The sequence below is a fragment of the Rhinatrema bivittatum genome, chromosome 2 (genome assembly GCF_901001135.1).
Source record: "Rhinatrema bivittatum chromosome 2, aRhiBiv1.1, whole genome shotgun sequence".
NCBI classification, from domain to species: Eukaryota; Metazoa; Chordata; class Amphibia; order Gymnophiona; family Rhinatrematidae; genus Rhinatrema; species Rhinatrema bivittatum.
In genome coordinates this window covers 241,930,748-241,950,112 of record NC_042616.1, presented here as the reverse complement: position 1 = coordinate 241,950,112, position 19,365 = coordinate 241,930,748, and the positions used below count along the sequence as shown (strand labels likewise).

Genomic DNA, 19,365 nt, shown 5'->3' with positions numbered 1-19,365 from the left:
CCTCTCCCCAGTTACTCGTAACTGTTCTCCTCAGCTCCCATGATTCTGAGGTGTATAGAGAGGTATTTCTGGACTCTGGTGCCAGAGGCAATTTCATTGATGAAGCGTTGGTACAACAGTACAATCTTCCCATGGCAACTCTGGATAGACCAATTACTACAGGCAATTTGTACACGATACTCCTCACTGGTTGCCCCTCTCACAGCTGTTATGAAGAAGGGTGCCAACACCAGGAAATGGTCAAAAGATGCTATCTAAACCTTCCAGTGCCTCAAGCAGGCCTTTCTTAAAGAACCCTGTTTCTAGCATGCAGACACGGTTAGGCTTTTTATCGTGGAGGTAGATGCCTCTGCCACTGAGGCAGGGGCTGTCTTGCACAGAACAACAATAAAGGGACTCTTAGGCCTTGCTTCTTTTTTTCTAAGAAACTCAACCCCACAGAAAGAAACTATACCATAGAGGACAAGGAATGTCTGGCTGTGAAATTGGCCCTACAGGAATGGTGCCACCTATTGGAGGGAGCAAGACACCCACCCGGTCATGATCTTTACTGACCATAAAACTTACAATATCTTCAACAAGCCCAATGCTTAAACCCACATTAGACCCGATGGTCATTATTCTTTAACTGCTTTGACTTCAAACTTTGGTAACAACCGGCAAAAAAGAACCAGCAGGCTGATGCTCTGTCACAGTCCTTTGTAGCAGAAGACTTCACATAACTACCTTACCACATCATCGACCTGGCAAGAATAGTGGTCACCACGGCAGTACCTGTACTACAGGAAAAGATGGTGGTCCCCAAATGCTTGCAGGAGAGATTCCTGCTTGGCTGGCCATCCTGGGATCACCAAAATAATGGCACTGCTCCTTCGCCATTACTGGATGCCTCCAAGTAAGGCATGATGTGCAGCACTACATGGAATTTTGTTACAATTGTGCAGTTAATAAGAGCTCCCATACTCGCCATTGAGGGTAAAGTGGGAGACTCTCTGATGACATTCCCCTCTCAGATCCTGTATAGCCGACATCCATGGGTACCACTTCCCATACCAATAACAGTCCCTTGTCTCACAGTTGACATTGTAGGACAATAAGTTGAAAAACTGTGGCAGAAGACTTGCCAACTCCTTACTTTGGCTGCTGAAAAATATAAAAAGCAAGCTGTCAAGAAACATTGGCTGGCATCTCATCTCAAACCTGGGTACTTCGTATGGCTCAGTACCCACAATCTACAGTTAAAAAATCCTTCTCATTGCGGTTCCTGAGGCCATTTCTAATCACTGTACAAGTTGGGTAGGTTGTATGCCAATTAAAACTGCCACCTACCCTTCCACGTATCACTCTCAACCCACTACTTTTGTCTTGACCCTCACGATCTCCCCCTAAACCAATGGAGCTGACTTCAGAAGAAGACACAGAGTATGAAGTCCAGGAGATCCTCAACTCCAAGCGTATTTGGAACAAACTCCACGACCTCATCACTTAGAAAGGATACGGGCTTGAAGATAATTCTTGGGTACCGGCATTCGATATCCAATCCCCCTGCCTCATCTGGGAGTTCCACTGCTGCTTCCCAGACAAGCCTAATCCTAGTACTTTGGGGAAGGGCCTTGGGTACTGTAATATTTGGCTGGCTGTGGGACAGCCTCGTGACTAGGTGTACTCACCTCTGGATGCTGCTGTCCCATCCCAACAGGCCCTCTTGCTCTTGGCTGAATGCTGCCATTACGGTGTGCACCCATAAGTACGGGTGCATGCACACTCTTTCCTTTTGAAGGCCCATTGTGGGAAAGCCCCAGTGGTGCTGCTTGATGACATCATGGGAGGCTGCCCTTTTAAGCCAGCCATCCCATTCTTCAGTGCCTCAGCAATAGATCCTCCTGCCTTGCAGTATGTGTTGCTACGTCTCTGTTCCTATCTGCCTTGTTTTGCCTTCTCATTGCCCTGCCTTGTTGTTAGCTTGCCCTGCTAGTCACTCTCTGCCCTGGTCCCTCAATGTCTAGTCTCTGTCTAGTTTGTCCACCTCTTACTGACTCCTGCTTCTGACCCTGGCCTTGGACACTGACCTCTTGACTGGATTGCCACCTGCCCTGACCTCGGCCTTGAACTCATCTCCATCTTCTCTCTATCTCCCTGACTGCTGCCCGCTAATACAACTTACTTTGACCACTTCTTATGGAACACTCGCCTAAGGCCTGCTGGCCCCTGGAACCCAAAGGCTCAACTTGTGGGGAACGGGGCTGGTATAGATGAAGCCCCAGTTCCAGTAAGAGTGAGAGGACCTGCTGTCAGCGTAGGCCTAGAAGGTTTGCCTGCTAAGCTTACCAACCATGACACAGCCTAGGGGCTCACATCCACATCTGTGACTACATTCACAAGCTATTTCTGTTTGGATGCGTCAAAACTATCTTGTTTTCAATCTGAAAAAAATGAAGCCCGTTGGGTCAGTCAGAGCCCTTCCCCAGAATCATGGCCACAGTTATTAATAGATGGGATCCAGATATCGTTTTCAGAAGTTGTCAGGGACTTGGAAGGTTTGTTAGAATTCTCGTTTGTCTTTGCAACCACAACTAAATGTTGTGCATCCCGGCTGCACTGGCGCGGTGACCAGGCCTGCTCACCTCGCGCTTCTCTCCATGAGCTCCGGGCACTCCTCTCTCGCGGCTGCTGCCAGCTCACGGCATCCGCTATGCCGCCCTCATTCACCTCCTTCCTCGCAGGCCTCACAGCGGAGCTCCCGTCGGGGCTCCACGTCCTTGGCCCTGCCCCAGGCGCACGCGCGGCCCGCACTCCCACTTTTAAAGGGCCCAGGGCGGGTACCTCGGGCCGGACGCCTCCTGATGACATCACCTGAGACTCACTATAAAAGCGAGGTCCTTTTCCCCAGACCCTCACCTTGGCAAATGGGTCGTCTCGTATGAGAAGCTAGTTGCCATCCTGTGTTCCTGCGCTCCTTGTTCCTTGCTCGTTCCAGTGTTCCTGCGTTCCTGTTCCTGCATTCCTGTGTCTTCCAGTGCTCCTGTGTCTTCCAGTGCTCCTGTGTTCCCGTGGTCCTTCCTGTGTTCCAGTGTCTGTTCCTGTTCCTGCTCTGCTTCCCTGGTTGTATCTTCTTGGACTGATTTCACGGTACTGACCTCGGCTAGCCCTTGACCATGCTCGGACTGATTCACGGTATTGACCTCTGCTTGCCTCTGACCACGTTTGGACCACTGCCTGAAACTGACCTCTGCTTGCCTCTGACAACATTTGGACCACTGCCTGGAACTGACCTCTGCTTGCTACTGTCCACACTCAGACGGATATCTGGAACTGACCCCTGCTTTGGCTGACCACCCTCGGATGGATACCCTGGCTTTGGCCCTTGCGCTCCATAAGGACACTCTCTTTGCTACTCCCATGACCACTAGGTCTGCCTGTTCGGATGTCACCCGCGGCCTTCTCCAAGCTGCCTATCCTGACCGGAGGACCTCTAATTCCTGTCTCATTCCCTTGGTCTCCGGTACCCTCTGCTCTAGTCTAGCTCATCTGTACTCCACCAGCCGCGCACCCTTGCTCGTGGTGGACACACCTCTCCACTACCTCTCCAGGAGACCCTCAGAGGCCCACCTAAGCCCAGGCGGTCTGGGAATCCAAGGGCTCAAACCATAGAGTCCTCAGACTGTTACTGGTGAAGCTCCAGCTAGCCTCGTTCTCCTCGTGTGCTCCTCCTCCTGGCGGCAGGCACACTCTGGGAACCTTCAGAGGGCCGAAACAATCCTGTGCCAGGCCAAGGACCCACCTCCAGCTCAACACTAAAAGCAGTTTTAAAAGTCAATTTCTTTCATTTAAGATTATTTTGGCATTTCAAATATGTTTTGCTCAGAGGACATTTTTGGTTGATAGTTCAAGCTTTTGTTCTGACCTCCATTGACATTGTAACTTTCTTTATATTAGACTTCTGAAAAGTCATCTGAAAGTTTTACAACTACTCCAGAATGCTGCAGCATGGCTCATTGTGGTCTGCTGCTCTAATGACCAATAGGCCAATATTAAAAATGGAGAAAGCGGATAATCTTTCGTACTAAAGATAGTTGGATGAGTTATCTGTGCTTTTCAGTCGAATAAACATCCCACTAAATATCCCTGATTAAAGTTATCTGGTTAACCATAGTCAGATAACTTTAAACATTACAAGATTTTTTTTGAATATCACTAGTTACATATAACGTTTTCTGGCTATAGTTAGCCAGCTGACTTTAGCTGATCAAGTGGTGAAGTAAAAAATAATAATCCTGGGCTTACAAGCCCTAACTAGTTCTCCTCCTCCCTCTCATCTGAGCTTCAAAGGCTCCTCCCCAAAGCACAACCAGTATCACTAATCAAAAAATACACTGGCCAGGAGTTGGTGCTGGTCTCTCCCCCTCCCCTATTCCCTGCTCAAGGGTGCTGTCTACGTTTTCTAATCTGTGTCTCCAGGGCCTTCTCCTTTCCCTCATCCTAAGCCTTAACCTCCTACCCTTCCTAGACCTTAAATTTAGGTTTGCCTTCAGCCTGGATCACAGTAGCACCCTACTGCAATCCAGGCCCGGTGCTTCTGCCATCACTAGGCAGTCGCAATGGAAGTGTACACTTCCAGTATAGCTCCTAGAAACTCCATGCTGGAAGCCTGAGCTTCTATCAAAGTTGTCTAATGATGGCAAAAGTACCATCTAAATGGCTTTGAATATTGACCTCCATATATTTCCATTGTTACAACATTTTCACTGGCTGCCTGTACTGCAGAAAATAGATTTTAAGGTGATTTCTTTGGTTTTTAAAACCATAAAAGGTGAAAGGCCTTCCTATTTGCTAATTGGCTCACGAATACTTGCCTCCTTGGGCCTTACTTTTTGCTGAGAAATGCCTCCTGCACCTACCTTCAGTGAGAGATGTGCATTTTCAGGAAACTCAGCACAGAGCTTTCTCAGGTGTGGGCCTCACCCTATGGGACTCTTTGCCAAGGGAGCTATGATAGCTTGATGACTACAAACTTTTTCATAAAAGTTTGAAAACTTACCTGTTTCAAAAGGCTTTCCTCTAAAACATTAATATTTTATTTTAGATTTTTGATAGTATGAAACTTCAATGAGGTGAATGTAATTTTTTGTTATCTGTTTTGTATGCCTGATTCATTATTTTATGTTAATATGTATGCCGCCTAATATAGTAATTCAAATAGGTGGAATATAATTAACTTTAATAAACAATCCCTAGAATGCCTAGCGACCAGGAAGCCAAAGGGAGCTCTGAGGGCAGGATGGGTGGGCCTAGGCCCCAAGCACACAGGCATAGGTGGGGTAATAAAAGGAAGGAAGATCCTCCCTTGGAAAGCACACAGAGGAAGGGCTGGAGATTAACCCATGACTGGTTGCAGCTGGAGAAGTTTCCAGAAGTAGAGGCTACATAAATTCCAATGAAAAAGGCTTCCATCAAGGTGGAATAGCTGAGTCATGAATTTCAAACTACAAGTGATTAATTGTAAAACCACTGAATTACAAACCAGCCATAGCAGCTGAATGAGCCTGTAGTGTAGGGAAGGGGACACTGCATAGGAAGTATTTTTTTGAGTAAATGTGATTGGGAAAGGAGGTAGGGCAACATCGCCAGGTTGGGCAGAGACACCCAAAAAAACCATAGTTTCCCAAACCATGAGTCGGGACACCAAATTGGGGTCACAGAACCTTCATCTGGGGTCAGCATTCTTCAGGTGCCAGCAGAAGCAGCTTTAGTAGTGGAAGTAACTTTTAAACCTTTGAGTCAGTGTGCACTCACAGTCCTTGCTCTGTGGCACTGCCCTTGCATGAGTTTTTGAGGTAACAGGAAACTCTGCGTGAGGAAGGGTTGTGGCTGCTGCAGGACTTGTGAGCTCACATTAGGTTACAGGCTCTGTGCAGACTTTCATTAGCAATTCTGCTGCCGCTTGCGGATCACTGTTGGACTAGGAACTAGCCATGAGGAGAAGAGAGGGGAGGAGTGAGTGTGCATGAGCTAACGGAGACTGCCACTGCTCCTCCCTCTTCACACACCATTTAACCTCCCCAAGAGAAAAAGGTTGCCCCGTCAGCAGCTTGCCCTTGCTTCCTACCAGCTGTCATCCACTTTTGGCACAGGGCCCAAAGGAAACCGTTGTTGCTGATCCTGGACAAGGGGGATATTTGATGGATTGTAGATTCATGAGAGGTTTGAGGGCTAGGATCAGGTGGACAGGGATTGGCTGTGGAGGGTAAGAAAAGGAGAATGAGGGAAGATCTACTAGGGGATGTAAGAGTGTTGCTGGAAAGAGTGTGAGAGAAGGATTGGTGGGGAGGAGGTGAGAGAGAGGAGATGAGGATGAGAGTGAAAGGAACGGGTGGGGAGGAGGTGAGAGAGAGGAGATGAGGATGAGAGTGAAGGGAGGTGAGAGAGGAGATGAGGATGAGAGTGAAGGGAACGGGTGGGGAGGAGGTGAGAGAGAGGAGATGAGGATGAGAGTGAAGGGATCAGTTGGTGGTTAAAAGAAGGTCTTGGGTGTGACAGACGATCTGCTGGAAGGGGGTGAGAGAGAGGGGATGGCCTAGGGAAGTGAGACGAGCAAGGGAATGTAAGAGGGGATCAGCTGGATAGGAAGAGATTGGAAAAGGGAGTCCACTGGGGGGCATGAGGTTAAGAGTGGAGGATGTGGGGGCTGAAGTTGGGGCTGGAGGTTGAGAGAGGCTTGACTGGAAAGAGTGGAGGTTGAGAGAGGGGCTCAGGGAGATTGGAGTGATTGCTGGAGGAGGAATGCCTCCCTGCTCATTTGTTTTGGTTTGTCCTCTGGGATCATGTGCATTTTCACGGGCTAAAGTGGGGGTCACAATGACTAAACGTTTGGGAAGTCCTGCGATATATTCCACAGAGCTGAGCTAAGAGATACAAAGCCGCCTACCATCCTCCTTGTAGAAATGCTTGCGGTCACAGAAAGTCGCACTAGCACAAACCCCCAGAAAAGAAATGAACCGACAGACTACTGTGAACTGCCTACGTGGCAATACCTAACCCTGCGTTCCCTACCTGCAGACATTGCCCCTTCTCTCTGTGGTACTGCAAGCAAACAAAAACAGCCTCTGATAAAGACCGAGAACGAGAGTCATGCACTGTGATGTAAAGTTTCTAAATTGTTCCAATTTTTCCACTTCTGACCATCAAGAAAAAAGGAAAAAAACCATCCCAATTGTGTCCTTTTTTCCAGACCTGCACATGTCACTGTAGCCTCATTCCAGCTGACTGCCTGTCCCCTCACCAAATACAGAATCACTGACCCCAAATTAGAAAGAGAAACATGGAGGGAAAAGCTGAACTGGAAACCCCAAAAAGGCCAGACTCTGCCTGCAGTAAAACACCAGAGAAATAAACAGAACTTGCATTTTCCCTGTACTGTAAAAAAAAATGGAAATATTCAGATGCACATTTCCCAACAATGATACCGAGAAAATCAAATTCTTCCCATTTCTCATCTCGGAGAAACAGAAGCAAAAGCAGTCTCACTCTCCTACCCTACCAGTCCCCAGCAGTCTTGCTCCCCAACCAGACTCATAACAAGTGCAAAAACACAATAACAGAAACATTACCATTCCTCATAAAACAAAATCAATCATAATAGCAAGCCATACTAATAAATGTATTTCAAAAAAAACTGATGAGAAATAGACCATCTAATAAATAAGAACAATAAAGATAAAAAAACTAAAATTTCTAAAAAAAAAAATAAAATTCAATAAAATATTTCAATACAATAAAACTAATAAGGGTAAACTATTTCCTCTTTTCCATACCTGGAAATGTTTCATTTTATCCCCTTGAGATTGTTGTGGATTAATGGAGAGGAGATGGGGAGCAGGGAGGAGGGAACCCACAAAATTTCTCCTCTCTTTCTCATATACCCACACGTTCATTCACACTCATATACACACACACACACACACTTCTACCCTCTCTTCTTCTTACTCTCTTCTACTTCCTCACTCGCCCTTCCCTTTTCCTCTCATTCATTCATCCCTCTTTCCTTCCTTCCCACTTGCTCACTCCCTCCCTCCCTCTCTCCCACTCTCCCCTTCCATCTGTCAATCACTCTATCTCCTCCCTTCCTTCCACTCACCCCACCTTTTACCTCCCAAACACTCAGCTCCTCACTCCCACACCTTCTCTCTCAGCCATTCACATGAGCCAGCATCCTGTCTCTGACAGTGGCCAATCCAGGTCATAAGTACCTTGCAGATTCCATAAAGCAGATAATCTGGACAGTCCTAGAAATCTCCTCTTCCTCCGCCATCATCCCCGAGAGACCACACTCAATCCCTCCCTCTCTCTCTCTGTTCTCTACCCTTCTTCTCCCCAATGTCACACTCTCTGTCACTCAATTCCCCTCATCCTCAGCACTCACTGTCTATTGCCCTAATCCCCCGCAGTCACTACTCTCTCAATCACATTTATTCCCAACAGACAATCTCAATCTGTCTCTCTCTAACAATCTCTCATACCCACAACTCTCTCCCTTTCTCCATCCCCCTCTCTTTTTTTTCTCTCCATATCCCCATCCTCTGCTCGTTCCCTCATCCCCAGCAGTCACAAACTCTCTCTCTTTCTCTTCGCCTTCATCTGCAGCAGTCACTCTCTCTCTGTTCCAAACAATCAATCTCTCTCCCCTCTCCTGTCCCAGTAGTTACTCTTTTTCAGCTCTGGCAGATGTTTAGGAATAGTAAATCAAGCATGCAAAAAATGACCAGAAGAAATCACCAGGTATATCAAGTAAAAATAGAAAAAGGTGATCCCCACTTATGTGAATGACACAGATCATACATCTCTCATCTAAAAATCAATTATGCCTCTGTATTATTAAGGAGCAATCATATCTGTAATGGTGTAGGATTGATGAGCCAGATCCTCTTCAAAGTACATTCTTTCAAAGTAAAACTATCACAACATTAAGTATATTATTTTTACATGCATTGCTGTGGTATCAAGCTGAAAACCCTGCATAAAAGTCAAAAAGACACGTGGAACACACTTATGGTATTAGGTCTATTGTAACGCATGTTGGGTGTGGGCTTGGTCCTCAGAAAGCCATGAGCAAGCTAAATTATAATTACAATATAATAAACCTCCCATTCCAAAACAGCACTAACTGTGAATACTCAAACAGTTGCAATCCTACCTATGAAAAAGTAACCCTGCAAACATTCACCAGGCTCTAAAACACTAATACATTTCCTATTAGTGAAACAGAACAAGCCAAGCTGCTATATATCCCTACATAGAAACGACACCTTAGCAGAATACTTAACCTCAGTCACACATTCAGAACACAGACAGACCCTCACCAAACATAGAATAAAATGTTTGTAAAGTATAAATGGAAAACTACAGACAAAAACAGAACTGGAAACCACAAGTCAGACTCTGTATGTAGTGCACCAATGGAAAAACAGAAACATCACCATTTCTCAGAAAACATCAATCAATAAAATCAAGAAATTTAAAACATAAATCATAATATTAAATTCATACTAATAAAAGAATTAATATTTCAAAACAGCTGATGAACAGAATAACATCAAATAATTAAAAACTCATATAATATATATTTTTTAATTTCAAAACACCAATAAAATATTTCAAAACATACATATCAAATAACACCCAATTAATTAAAATCAATAAGGATAAAAAAAATTACTCACTCTCCATACCTTGGAATTTTTTATTTCCAGTCACCCTGAGATTGTCATGAATTAGTGGGTGGGAAAGGGAGATGCACAGACGTTCTCTTCTCTTGTAACAGATTTATTTATTTATTTATTTTAAGTTTTTCTATACCGGCATTCGCGATAAATATCGCATCATGTCGGTTTACAATTAACAAGTAGATAGGGAACAAAAGGCAATAAATAACATTGATCTAAGTAATAATAATAAAATAATAGTAATAGTAGTAAAAAACATTAAACAAGAGAAGGCTAAGGAATGCAGTTACAATAAAACAAGGGAGTAATATAACAGATATTCATCTCATGCTCACACAGACACACAAATGCTCTTTGAAAACTCACACATGCTTATAGACATACACACACACACACACACGCACCCTGGCTCCCTTCCTCTGTCTCAGGCACACACACACACACATGCTGGCTCCCTCCCTCTCTCTAAGGCACATACACAGAGGCTCCTTCTCGCTCAGGAACACACACACATACACTGACTCTCTCTCTCAGGCATGCACACACACACACTGGCTCCTTCTCTCTCAGGCGCACAAACACACGCACACACACACAAGCATACTGGCTCTCTCTCTCTCTTTCTCAGGCATGTACACACACACGTTGGCTCCCTCTCTCTTAGACACACAGACACACATACTGGCTCAGTATCATACACATAGACATGCATACATACATTCTCACATGATGGCTCTCTCTCTCTCAAGCACACATGCTAGCTCCCTCTCTCACAGACACAAACACACACACATATATACTAGCTTCCTCTCCTCCAGCTGGGATGGAACAGCTCCCCTATGAGGAAAGGCTAAAGAGGTTAGGGTTGTTCAGCTTGGAGAAGAGACAGCTGAGGGGGGAATATGATAGAGATCTTTAAAATCATGAGGGGTCTAGTACGGGTAGATGTGAATCAGTTATTTTACTCTTTCAGATATTAGAAGGACTAGAGGGCACTCCATGAAGTTAACAAGTAGCACAATAAAACTAATCGGAGAAAATTATTTTTCACTCAACGCACAATTAAGCTCTGGAATTTGTTGCCAGAGGATGTGGTCAGTGCAGTTAGTGTAGCTGGGTTTAAAAAAGGTTTGGATAAGTTCTTGGAGGAGAAGTCCATTAATTGCTATTTATCAAGTGGACTTAGGGAATGGCCTCTGCTATTACTGGCATCAGTAGCATGGGATCTACTTAGTGTTTGGGTACTTGCCAGGTTTGGCCTCTGTTGGAAACAGGATGCTGGGCTTGATGGACCCTTGGTCTGACCCAGTATGGCAATTTCTTTTGTTCTTATGTTCTTATAATCCCCTGGCAGCTGTGGTCCTTCTCTACTAGGGCTGCCGGGCGGAATGGGATCCCCCAGTAACCGTGGGTCTCTTCTTGGCTTTGCACATAAAGACTCCTGAGTGCCCCCTATGGTCTGGCACCCAGTTGTCTCACTCCCGCACCCCTCTCCCTCAGTACACCACTGTACAGGAGGGCATTTCCATTGAAGTGTGAGGGCGGGCCAGTATTTCCATAAGAAGCAGGAAGAATTCAGGAGGATTTTGGACATTCCAGCAAAAGTGGTTGGATCCATTTGATTCTAAAGACAGCTTTTTTGAATGAAGGGTTTTGTCATCTTTTCCCAGATTTCTTGCATACTAGAACTACTACAGGACTATCCTACCCTCCAAGAGGAAGGATTTTTGGAAATGAATGCTGGAACAGTGGAGAGAAGAACACCAAGGAGGCATATAATTGACAGGGAGACCATGGTTTTTCTGACACTGATTTTTTTTCTAATGCGGTTTCTTATTTTTTTTTAATTCTTGCCTGAACTCTGTGTCTCTTTCTTGGGACTGAGCGGCAGGACACAGAGTAGAGAGGTTGCTTGTGTTTTCCTTTTCCTTTTAATTTTTCGCTCTGTTCTCCATGGCGCTTTCTGAAGAAACTCCTGCACAGTATCCAAAGCCAGGGGTTTGGAAGCAAAGGCACTCTAGCACGGACATGACCTCTCCAAGGGCCTAGGAGTTTAAGTCTCTCCCCTGCCAGATGGACCTGGATTGTAGCTCCCTAGATGCAGCACCCCCTTCAAGCGCATGCCCTGCTACATCCATATTCAGCAGCTGCGAGTTTTGCTAGTTATCCGGTTAACTAATGCTGTATATTCAGCGATGCAGCCACATCGCTGAATATACACAGCTATCTTAAAGTTAGCCGGTTATGTATAACTGACTAGCTTTAGGATATTCCTTTGACCCAACTAGAGTTAGCCAGATAAATCAGCCGGCTAATTCCGAATATCAAGTTAGCTGGTTAATTTATCTGGCCAACTCAACTCCTCCCTGATCTGCCCATTCCGCATCGCTGTCTTAGCCAGCTAAAAACTTAGGGGGTTATTTTCCAACTCGCGTCATGGCCTTTTCACATGCAGAAAACACCTTAACGTGGGGCCACATTGAGAGAGAGAGAGAGAGAGAGACTAGCTATAAGGCCCTTCTAGAAGTTAGCTATTTATATCAGGGATGTGCATTCGTGTGCGACAAAATAGGAAATAAAGACGATATTTCCTATTTTGTCGCGTTTCGGCGAGGGCGCCGAAACTATAGGAAAACCCATGAAATTTCATGTGGTTTTCTTATTGTTTTTTTTTGGGGGGGGGGGAGAAAGGGCACATTAAAAAAAACCCAAACCCATCCCAACCCTTCAAATTTAATTAATTGCAACCCTCCCGATCCCCCAAGACTTGCCCGACCCCCCCCCCCCCCCACCAAGACTTATCGAAAGTCTCCCTGTGACAAAGGTTGGCCAATGGCACCAATAGCCCCTGTCACATGGTAAGGGCAAAGGGCCATTGGCGCCATTTTGATTACTGGCAACTGATGGCCCAAGAGCGGGAGATCGCTCCCGGGACCCCTGCTGGACCACCAGACACTTTTGGCAAGTTTTGGGGGAGTCAGGAGGGGGGGGGTTATAATTAAATTTGAAGGGTTGGGGTGGGTTTCGGTTTTTGTTTCGGGGGCAGTCGAAATAAAATCGGCCTGAACCACGGGAAAACAAAATTTCCCGCAGCGGGCCGATAACGAAGGCCAAACCAAAAGGTTTGGCCGAATCACATCTCTAATTTATATCTCTATAGGAGGACCACTTAGTAACTCGAGGTTAGGTTTAGGTAGTAATGTAGGGGTTAGGGGCCACTTTGACATGCAGAGTGAGACATACGAACAGAACAGTGCTCTCTTGTGAAGATTTGATGACCTTCGGAGTGAGGAAACTCACCCAAAGATGAGATTTGTAGAATGTTCTCTCAACTTAGCTAAACCTAACCTGATATAAGGCTTGGAGTGAATCAGGGGCTCCCTGTCCTCTCCCTGCCAGCTAGTCATCCTATACTTTCCTTAAAGGGGGGGGGGGGGGGGAAGACTAGTGGAACAGGCAGAGAGAGAGATAGAGGAAACAGAGAGTCTCTCTCTCTCACACACACACACACACACACACAAAGTCAGCTGCATGAAAATTTTTGAATTAAAAATAACATTCTAAACATTTTTAACTAAATCTTTAGACACACATATGTCAATTTGTGAATAAAACAGAAACCAAAAAACATTAAAACATTTTTAATGCTGGAAGCAGTTTAAAAAAGTTCTGATATTTAAAGCTTTAGTCTGTTTCAGAAGGGGAACAGATCACAAGCCAGAATGAGACAGAATAATACTGAAGCTATCATATAGTGACTTCGTGTATTCTCTGCATTATACTTGTGCCTTGATTGTATTCTTTAAAACAAAATCACTATACTCTGCTAGACACTGAAGATGTGTCATTATTGATTACTTTGATGTATTACTTAGCTTTTTGAATAAGAAATTCACCCAAGGTGGAATACAACAGTCAAATGGCTACATATAACCTGGACATATGCAGCTTGACATTGAAAAGCTGACTAACAATTTTACTAAATCATTAAGTGTAAAAATTAAAAAAAGTGACAAAACTTAGAAATGAATATCAGAAATAGTATTTTCAGTTTTCATGCAGAAATGGGGAAAACAAGCAAACATAAGAAAAACTGATTTCAGAAGTTCAGGTCAGTCTTGTTGCCAAAAATAAAAACCATAAAATTCTCTCCCTCAGAATTCTGAAGTGGACACAGTCAGATGAAATTGCATGGGGTAGTTTCTTTCCTTGATGGCTTCCATGCGCTTTTTCACAAGCCATCTGGCACACGTGTGGGCACAGACATACGCATGTCTACCTCCAGTACCTGCTATTCAGCTGATACCTGAGCTACATCTTGTAATGACCCTAAGCAAAGTCTTCTCCCAGCTCACCTCTATCCAGCCTCCAGTAATACCAGCAGGGCCTCTCCCTGTCCATGCCCCATGCCACTTCACAACCAAAAATGTACCACTCTCCCATCTTGCCCTCCTATTTCCTTCCTTCCTATTTCACCCCTTTCTACTACATTTGCCTCCTCTATTTCTGCCTATGTCAAGCCCTGCTTGGCTCTTTGTAGAGTGTGCATGCATTTTTTTGGAGTGGATGCTGATTCCCCTGTACAGTACAAGCCACTAAACCTGAACATCACATTTTATGTAGGAAAAATTCATCTTTTTTGCTATATGAGTTCTTGAGCAACTGGTTTATCATCATTTTGATAAATATTATTAATTTTTCCCCTCTCTCTCTCATGCACTGGAATTCTCTATCTTGTTTCTTTAAATCATTCCAGCACTCAAGGTTAATTTTGCACTAGTATGCCTGGGAAAAAAAAGTGAGAATAGATGTTAACGTTAGTTAATTATAATGAAGCCGCCTCAGCTTCAGAAGCAATATTTCTTGTGATCCCCCTGTAATGCAAGATTTTATAATTTAAGGAAGCAGAGACTGTAAATAGTAAAGAGGAGTGAAACAGGTTAGAATAAATGAAATGCCTCAATAAGCCTGATGCAATATTTCTAAATTTGGATAGGTGTATTTTTTTTCTTAAAAATATTATACATTTAGCTAAATACTGGATTACACATCAATCATTTTCTACTCTGCAAAAATAACCCTAAATTGAAATGTCATAAGAACATAAGATATGCCTCACTGGGTCAGACAAGTATCCTGTGTCCAACAGTGGCCAATCCAAGTCACAAGTACCTGGCAAGTAGCCAAACATTAGATAAATCACAAACTACTATTGCTTATTAATTGCCATAATAGCAGTTTATGGATTTTTCCTCTAGGAACTTATCCAAACCTATTTTAAACCCAGTAACACTAACTGCTGTAACCACATCCCGTTCCAATGAATTCCAGACGTTAACTATGTGCTGAGTGAAAAAGAATTTTCTTCGATTTGTTTTAAATTAGCTACTTGCTAACTTCACGGAGTGCCCGCTGGTTCTTCTATTATCTGAGAGAGTAAATAACTGATTTACATTAACTTGTTCAAGTCCTTTCATGACTTTGTAGACTTATATCATATCCCCCCACAGTCCTCTCTACTCCAAATGTCACCTTGCTCTTCTGTGAATATGTTAAAAGAATGCACCTATGTGCTTTATAGACACAAATAGATTTACTTTTAGCACACTTAAAAACATTGATAAAGGAAGATTTTGGTTTGTGTGTTTAATAGATGGAATTCTGCTAAGCTCAGTATGAAATGTGCTTCTGCTGAATCCAAACATAAAGAAATACACACACATACACAAAATGTTCTCCTTGAAACTAAGTAATTTGTATTCCTAACGTGATTCACCGGGGCTAAGGAGACAGAGTACGGCCATGAACCAGCAGAAAGTTTCCCAATACACAGCGCTGGAGAGGCAGGATTATAAGAACAATTACACTACTTGTAATTCTTGTTAATAATAAAAATAAATCATTTTTGCTTATTCTATTTCCTTATTGTTAAAATAATCGTATTTTTAAACTCAAAGCCTCTGACAATTTTCCTTGTTAGCATGTCTTCTTCAGCCTACAGTATATTGTGGACTTAAGAGTGTGCATCCTCTTTACATTTAACTAAAGTAGTATATATATATATATATATATATATATATATACACACACACACACACATACTGCATATGCATGCATTTTATTCGCAATATAGCATCGGTTTTATATTATTATCTTCATTCACATGTCCTTCCTACAAGGACAAAACACTTCAGAAAGGAGCTTTAAAAAGTAAAGCATAATTGAGTAGATTTCCATGAACTTTTCATGGTTTTATTTCATGCATTGCGAATGACTGACTCAGGGCACCGCTGTGCCACTGGAGTTCTGCTCACTGATCTCTCAGATAAGAACATGTCTGTCTACCTCTACTACATACCCTTCCCACACACTCCTGGTTGTCACGTAGGTTTGCCTTGACTAGATTGTAAGCTCCATGGAGCAGGAACTGTCTCTCATGTGTGTCTGTACAGTGGTGGGTATGTACAGTAACTAGGGTTTAATTTGAGGGGGATCGGCCTGGAACTCAGTTCCAGCACTTCTATTTGGGCTTCGGAGGCAGAGCAGCAGGGATGTTCTGCTCCGGTCCCTCCCCTCAGGCAGCCTGCAGGAAAGATAAGAAGAAGGGGTGAGCCTGGAGCACCAGAGAGAAGAAAACTGCCACTCTGCTCCCTGTTCCAACCTCTCCCCTCTTGTTCCTCCTCCCCTCCACCTCTCCTGTATTGCAGGGCACAGAAGGGGAAGTGGTGATACTGAAGCAGACATTACAGAGCAAAGAACAGTCACTCAAAAAAGGGTTTGAATTTACACAAGTTTCAAACTTGTGAGCAGGAGTGCCAATTGTCAAGGCTTCAACCTTGGCATTGATGAATGGCATTATTGCTCATAACTTTCAAACTTGTGATAATTCAACCCCCTTTTAGTGTCCATTACTGAGGGCTTAATTTCTGGTAGAAAAACCCAGAATGGCATTCTGCCACCTTTTTCCTGGGACCCCAGAAGGTAGTGTATATCAGTTCTGGATCCCCTGAAGAAACAGCAGAGCCAGTAGTTGCAGGTATCATTTATGAGGACACCCTCTTCCTCCCTCCAGACCTTGAAGGAAACAGAGAAGATCCGAGAAAAGAGCAGCCACATGGTTATGTAAGAGAGTTCACACTGGCCCTTTGCACAGGTCACACTTGACCATATCCCTGCCCTCCCACACTCACACATACACAGTTTCACTAACTTTTTGTGTACAAATTAAACTCTGATAGTAATGCTTTACTATGTGCAAATATGGTTCTGATTTTTAAACCCCCTAAAATGTTCAGAAGTGCATTTGGGATATTTTTCAATGAGTTAAATTAATAAGTACAGTGTATCTCTCAGCTAAGTTCCTCTAAAGTGAGTTTGAAAAGCATGTCCTTCGGATTATAAACATCTTTGCACTTCAGCTAGAAAGCATTTCAACAACATTGGAGGGAAAAGGATAGGGAGGACAGTACTGCACTCTTTATCATGTACAGCACACAATACATAACGTCAAAAGACACCAACACCTGTAGCACAGATTTTCTCTTTTGCTCTTAAAAATCATTGCCGGGGGGGGGGGGGGGGAGAGATACAAAAATCAGGAAATCAGGTTGACATAAAATTGCTTCTACCCTATAAACTAAACAACAAACAGGTTGTGAATACCACATCCAGAACACTGTTACATGCGCTGGATGAAGATGCACTAATATGCATGTTTACAGTCTTCATAATTGTTCTTTCTTAAATGATTTACTGGGCACTATCACCTTTTTTCCTTTACAGTTAACCTGTCTGGTAAACATGAATATTTACTCAGGGTGAGTGTCAGGTCCTCTGCCCACACAGACACATTCTATACCCCCGGACAGATACAGACACATATGAGACAGGGAAGAGCCAGAAATGTGCTTGCACCAGCGCAGGTACAGCTCCTTACCACACATGGGCACTTAGGCACTGTGCCTATTACTTATGGATGAGTCCTTTCTGATAGTTTCAGGTACAGACCTGGCATTTAGGAAGTCAACTGAAGCTATTGGCCACTGTCGCAGGCACTTTGTACATTGAGCGAAAAGGTCACTTGTACCATAGAGCGGCACAGCAGAGGAAGGGATACCAGTTAGTGTCCTCAGCAAGACACAAGGGATCTGCAAAGAAACTGGAGAGACAGAGCACACCCTCCATCTACTATGGAATTTGTGTTGTTTAAATCTAAAAGAGGTGGAGGTGGGGGAAATCCAATGATCCAATAAAGCAAAATAAGGTAAAGCTATTGTCCCCTGAAAGGTAATCCACCTCTGCTCTTTCCACTACAAGGGACACTGGGACACCGGTCTATCAAGCTCCTCGGCATTGCAAAAAATAGAATATTGATTTGGTTTAGCACCAGATCATCATACCCACTGAAATACAAAGCTCTGCTGAATGATCAAATAATAAGCATCGTAAATTTTTATGTTGGAAAAAAGGAAAGTCATGCCCTTTTGGAACCATTCCTTCCATGCTTTTCTGTTTATTCTGCCTTTTTGGTGTGTGTGTGTGCTAAAAATTCGGCCGGAAGCAATGGAAAATGTTTCTCTACTGTTCCCATCTCTGCCAATATTGATAAAGCAAAAACTCACTGGGTCCGCCTGCACCAGCTCATTAAAGACTGCATTTTAACTACTGTCCTGTCACCTTGGGGGGAGGGGAAAACACTAAGAAATCACTTTTGGAAGCAAGGGAAAGGGATCAGTGCAATTGGAGTAAGCAGCTAAAAGTTTGGGGTTTTATCCAACGTTTGAAAGCCCAATGAGGAAGTGAGAAGTACAGACTAACCTCAGCGTCTCTCACAGCACGCTCCGGAACAACCCTCAAGAAACGCTAAGGATGATGCATCGCACGCAGCAGCACCTACCTGAACGCTCGATAGAACTTAGTGCCAGTGCACCACTCTTCGTCCTTTAAAAAGAAATCCTCTCTGTTGTTTTTGCTCCACTCTTCCCTTTTTTATATGTATTTTAAATTTTTAAAAAAAGAGAGAGGGAAGAGGCTGCCGGGACGATCGAAGTAGGATCCCTCTGGAATCTCTAGCTTCATGCTCGGTGCAGCTGAGATTCTGGGGATCGGATAGCAGTGAGGGCAGAGGAAAATCAGGAGAGAAGATGTGGAGCAGGGGTGGAAAGTGGAAGTGCTGGATGGCAAGGAGAGCACAGCTCCGGCTCCCGAGGAGAGGGATCCTCCTTCTGAGCCTGGGCTCCCCCTTCAGTGCCTGCTCTGCTCAGCGCTGGCCGCCAGCGCCCTCTGGAGGATTTCAGAGGGAACTGGGGCTGGTGCATTCCCATCCCACTAAGCATCCGCCTCTGCCCCTGGGAACATCCTGCAGGGGCACCAAAGCGCCGGGACTGCCAGGGGGCATGCATTCATCTGCAATAAAATAAATAAGTGCAGAGCTAATCCTCCGTTCAACATGCAGACAATCCCTTTAGTAATCAACAAAAAGTCAGGCGCTGTCCTGGAGGTCGTTCGGAACAGCAGCCAACTCAGCTCTTGCAAGCATTTTTAAATCTTATGTTATTAATACAAACTTCTAGGTCTATTTATTTTTTCTGCCCTTAAAGTCCCACTGGTGAACATCCTGGGAAATCTGCACTCGCACACAATTTAA

General features: G+C 44.2%; 1 protein-coding gene across 1 annotated transcript in view; it reads right to left on the bottom strand.

The window, feature by feature from the left end:
* Positions 1-18,964, bottom strand: part of CPNE4 (copine 4) — a 988,906-nt gene extending 969,942 nt beyond the window's left edge. The window contains exon 1 of the mRNA XM_029589334.1: positions 18,616-18,964. The gene's annotated coding sequence lies outside the window, so the exon portion shown is untranslated. The remainder of the gene's footprint in view (positions 1-18,615) is intronic.
* Between the last annotated feature and the right edge of the window lie 401 nt (positions 18,965-19,365).